Raw genomic sequence first — 6,125 nt, 5'->3', positions numbered from 1 at the left:
ACCGAAAAAAAATTGAAGTTAATTTAACATTCTGGATGTAGAAAAATGTTGTGTATAAAATGCTGAATTACCCGCCACAGCAGTTAGTTGCTAAAGTAATTACTACAGCGGGTAATTCAGCATTTTAGAAGTTCTCGCACACGTTTTTTACATCCAGAATGTTAAATCAACTTCACTTTTTTTTCGGTGTTGTTTTATTTTCACATTTTACCGATCGCAGAGCCTACACAGAAACAATGAAACCTTGAAAAATAAGAAATCGTCTGAGACTTGAAATATAGTAAAGTAGATGCGTAAAAACTTTTCATGAACTCCTCAAGCTCCATGCATGGAACTAGGCAATAGTACGCTTATGTGTACCCACTCTCAGCTATTAGTAGGAATTCCATTTTTAAGTGAGATTGACGTGAGCCTTTGACCCTTTTATGCGACATTGTCAGATGAAGAAAAGGTCAGGCTCATAAGCTAAATACAGCTTCTAGGATACTTCCCTCGGGCTCTCAAAATAATTAAGTCGTTGAGTGTAGAAAGAGCATTTCTTGGTTGCGGTGTTTCAAAATCTTCACTGCTAATTTAATACTTCACAGCGGAAACTATTCGGTGAATTTTCTGAAATTTTTCGTTTTCAGCATTGCAAAATCATGAAGATAAATCAGTAAAAGTTTTAACGAATTCTATACAATTTTCTTTGATTGTAATGGATGAAACATGAGCGGAGATTCTTAGACACTGCAATCAAGAAATGCCCTTTCTGCACCCAGCGCTTCGATTTCTCTCTGAGGATGCTTTAAGTCATATTCGAGTCAAACATCGCAAAAAAATTCTCTACCTCCAATAAACTTCAAGGTACATGGGCTGTCATCTTTTCTTTTTTTAGAGTTAATGGAGTATCATTTTTTCTTCATTTACTCGGGGCTCTTTTAGTTTTCATTTTTCTCCTTCTTCTTTTTCGCGAGTTCACAAATTAACGAATGTACTAGGACTGTCCTGAATTTCTTTACCATATGGATTCGCGATAATTTTTAAGTGCCGATGATCCCAGTACCCCACAAAACGTTTAGAAACAGGAAAATCCTAATTTTTAAAATTCGAAAAATAACCTTATAAGTTAAATTTCAAATTTTCTCATCAAATTCTCGGATAATTGTTGCGGATTGTGTTAGCATTCCCTGAACAATCTTTGAAATTTCATAGAAAATGAAATTTTACGTTTCAAAAAAGGTTCTATTCGCATCTCTGGGCTTAGTCAACACTTGGAAAGGCCGATATCGCCGATGAAGAATATAAATGTGGCAACCCTGCCCAAGCGAAATCGAGGGCGCAAAGTTTGAAAGTGCAAATATGGGTAACTAGTGGCCAGAGCTGGGACGAGGGCAAGATCACGGATTCACGGGGACACTTCCTGCCCGGGCCGCCGATGACGCGACAGGGGACAATTTGCCGCTCCTCGGACCTAAGCCCGTATCTCCGTCACCACATGAGCCCCGGAAAGCATTAATTTATACGGACGACACGGCTCACGTGGAGATGGACTTACGCCCTTACGTCAGAGGAACAACGAATTGATTCAATGCTCGTCATTATATCATCGTCATCGTCGCCATGGATGAAGCGGGAGGGGGGGGGGGGGTAAAGGCAGAGGCCACGGGCGGAGGGTAAATTAGCGTGGCCTCTCTTAGCCGCTGCCCGCCACCCAGGTCGACTGGCCAAATCCCTGACGAAATTAATGCCGGATTCGGGGGCCTAACCCTCTTTATTCCCGGCTTCCGCCCACTCAATAACGCGTTGACCCGTTGAAGACGTTCGCTCACGCGGCGCAGGCGTGTAAGCATTTGCCGGATCTTGCGCTTGTCCTAATTCCTACGGCCATAAAGCTCATTTGCAATCCGTGATCCTTCAAAAAAGTCAAGTGTTACAGGAAATCTACAATGACGCTGTGGACCAAAGCCCGTCGAGCCAAAAGGACCGCCCCTAAATTACGTTATGCTAAATTGCGATTTTTTGACATTCCCCCACCACGTGTTGCGCTCCGTCACGCTATGCTAGACCCCGCTAAAACTTACGTAACGCTTGCCCGGGCCCTCTTTATTTCGATAAAAAATAATCTACGTATCACCTTACATCATTTTACTGAACGGATTGGCGTTTCTGTGTAGTGAAGAGTAAGTATGGCAGAGAATATTTCTGAGATTATTTAAAACTTCTAAAGACGACCGTTGAAAAATTCTGCAGAAACTCATGAAGAAAAATTACTTATACTCGTTACTTAATGCTTCGCTCTATACCCCCCCCCCCCTCCCTTGGAGCGTTACGTAATTTAGGAACGGGTCCAAACCGAGATTCGCGATTCGGCAGTTTTACTATCGATAGTCAAAGCAGAGTGGATGATACGGAATTCCTCATACAGTTTAGAAGTGCTTTTAGGAATGTTCTTACCCCTAAAAATGGTCCGCTAGAATATTCCTAAAACTAAGAGGGGCTTAGGTAAATGCAACCTTGTAGGGTTCGGATTGTATATTTCTCCTTTTTTGATCAAAAATACATTTTTATACATCACACGACAGATAAACCGGTTCCTTCGGATGGAAAGACAACTCTGTTTGGAACTCGCACAACCTTTGGCTACGCAAATGACAGCGTTAATCGACTCAGGCAATGTTGTTCGGGTTGATACCAATGAGCAATTTTCATTCACTGCCGCAAAAAAGAGATTTGGGGGTTAGGTCAATGGTAAAATATTACAGTCTCTTCTCATTCAACAGAATGCTGATAGTTCGCTTTCAATGACCTCCGTACTAACGCATCGATGAACAAAGTGCAAAAGCACGAATCCCAATTTGCGACGTTACGAGCTTCATGTCAAAATCGTCATACTTTGTAATTTTTTTTGGAAAACTAGTCACCGTAATTTCTTGAAAACGGCCCTAATTTTTCATCTCTGCTAGCAGGATATTCTATGTTTTCAAGCTATGTTGGCTTCTTTCTCTTCTAAAACGCGGACATTTTTAAACTACGCAATGCAGATACGAGGGCCCTTTACTTTGGTCATTAATATGTGTAGGAAGAAAGAAAAAATAATATGGTTTTGATTTGCAAAGAGGCGTACCGGAAGTAGCCCAGGAAATCGAATCGAACAGTCGTGGCAAAAATGAAGCCTGGGATGCAACTATTCGTGCCTCAAGGATATCCGTGTTGCATACACAAGCAATTAACTGAAGGCGTTTTAACTTCCCTTGCCCAAGAGTCGTAAGTGGCAAGGGTGCGATTAGGAATCATTTTCGGATCCTGCAGTTCATGAGGCCACACCACCGCTCGTTCTCTTCGTTGGATCTGGATAAAGTACGACTATGGGTCGTATTCATCGTCGTTTCTAAAGGAGCGCCTTTCCTTGGGACGATCCACATGGTTTACACTGTGATTAATGACGTTGTGGGGAGATTCTTAACTTACCATCATGAAACGGACATTTTTTGCGAACCTGGAGTAAAATTCAGTAATGAACATCTGGAAATGGTACCTGGAAGGAGATTACAATGATTTGCTATCGCAAAAAGTACAAAATACAAAATTAAAACTATTTGATTTGAACAAAAATTACCTTAAAATACATGAGTATTGTACTTTTTGCGATAAAAAATCACTGTAACCCCTCTCAAGGATTCATTTTCAGATATTTCCTACTGAATTTTACTCCAGGCTTGCAAAAAATGTCCCATTTCATTATCCATTGGTGGTACACGGACTTTATGCCCACTTTTTTTACGTCCACAGACTTTTCGTCCACCATTTTTACGTCCACAGTTCTAAAGCCCACACTATTGTTAAGTCCATTACTTAAACGTCCACTAAGTAGAGTCCACAGATGTAAAGTCCACTAAAATCAAATTCAAGCGTCATATTTAAGTCCGTGTGTAAAATGATATTGATAATATCGAAATGAGAAAATTAAGAGAGAATGAGGTGTTGTTATCGTAACTCATATTTTAAATGAAACGTTAATTTCTTCTTTTGATTCATTTTTTCAAATTGTCTTTGGTAAATACTTGGTTTCATTTCTATCCTTGAAATTTCCATTATAAAATATGCCTTAAATGTACATTCTTTTTTTTAATGAAATTCATTACTTCATTTTAAAAACATTTACATTTTTAAAACGTGGTAAATATTTTCAAAACCTTTTCCAAGCAATGGCATCGATATGAATCTCAATGAGGCGTAGTTGTGCTGAAAGAAACTATCCAAAAATTAATAAAAGAGGAAAAAAACTAAGAAGCACGCAATTTTTTGTTTTGAACTTATTTGTACATCGACCTCCTTGAGTCAGATACGTCCAATTTTGAGCGTTTGGTTGCGTTTACACCACGCTGCAGCACAGTAAAAGCCCAAAACATAAAATAATAAATTTGAATGCTTTGAAAATCATTACATTTGACACGTAACCACTACTATATTTACAAAAAACACATTATATTTTCCAGTAGTACATGTTTCTTTTTCATCAGTTTAAAAGGGAGTAATCAATGCAGAGAGTGCAAACATTTCAAAATCATGAGTTGAAACACGCTGACTCCGCGAGTTTAAATATTAGAGCCTAACACAGAGCGGAGCGGCGTGTTAGCAGCGCAGAACGGGCACTGGCGCCTACAAACCTAACGGGATACTTCACGCATTGCGCAACGCGTGAAGTATCCCGTTAGGTTTGTAGGCGCCTATGCGCGTGTCACGCTGGTTCCTTGCTGCGCCGCAACTCTTTAAGCAACTATTTCGCGTCAGATGCGTTGCACAGTATCCTACAAGATTGAAGGCGCATGAAATAACTAGTTAAAGAGAACTTTCAATTTTGACTGCATTTGATACTGAAAAATGTTTAATTTGGCATTGGAGCGTTTCCTAGGCGATTACGTAGCATGGTGTCAACGATCATGGTGTCAACAAACAGTTTTTCTAAGTTTTTGTTGACACCATGATCATCCAAAAATAAAAAATTCTGACCCTCATGAAAAATGATCACGGTGTCAACGATCACGACGTCAACGAAACTTAAAACTTGCCTCAATAACACCTTTTAAATCTCAAGTCTTGTTTTTCTTGTGTTATTCACTCTAACCTAACCTAACCTAACCTAACCTAACCTAACCTAACCTAACCTAACCTAACCTAACCTAACCTAACCTAACCTTACCTGACCTAAACTAACCTAATCCAACTATACGTGACCCAGACCTCTCCTGTACACTTAATTTTTTAATTTTACTCACAAGGAAGATATTTTTCTGTTTGTTGACACCGTGATCGTTGACACCATGCTCAGGGCCCATTTTTGCGTTTTACTGCCTGATCACGACGTCAACAATCGTTGACTCCATGATCAGATTTTTGGTTTGTTGACACCATGATCGTTGCCACCATGCAACGTTACCTCCTAGGCTCCCGCGCTTTGGTTTTCATCTTATCATATCCGTACAGTGTACACATGAACATATGTTTTTATCTGCTCTTAGAGTCTGTTCTCTTTCATGACTTGATTCATAAATGAAATGTTTTTAAGAATGAAGGTAGTAGTAGTATGCATTTATTTTTGAGGCGATTCCTGTCATTTAAATGAGAAGAAAAAAATGTGGACATAACATGTCCACATAGGGTAGGCATATTCATGGTTGGACATTAAATCATGTGGACTTAATAAAGACTGGACTTAACGTTTAGTGGACATAAATAGCGGTGGACATTTATTCAATGGACGAAAGGTAGGTGGACATAAAGTCCTGGAAGCCCATTGGTAACTTATCAAAGTACTCATAGTCTAGTTTCAAGCCCTTGTTTTTTTTATCAATTACGTATACTTCCCCTCCCCTTCTTGCATATAACATTCACCAACCCTTTACAATGATATTATGATGCCTTTCCTCCACAAACACAACAAGCCCTCCATAATCATCATGTAAATCATATGGGAACGAAACGGCTTTGTTTGAGGAATGCCTATGAGTATGAGCCTAAAATTTGGAATTAATTTTTCTTGGTTCCAACTTGACGGGGGCTGGTTCCGTGCCTCTGAACTGATTTCAATTGACGGCGCCACTGTGTGACGGGGACAGCGCGGGCCGAGATCCGGCGGGAGTCGG

The sequence above is a fragment of the Bemisia tabaci genome, chromosome 8 (genome assembly GCF_918797505.1).
Source record: "Bemisia tabaci chromosome 8, PGI_BMITA_v3".
Lineage (NCBI taxonomy): Eukaryota > Metazoa > Arthropoda > Insecta > Hemiptera > Aleyrodidae > Bemisia > Bemisia tabaci.
Note: the sequence above shows the minus strand (reverse complement) of the source record.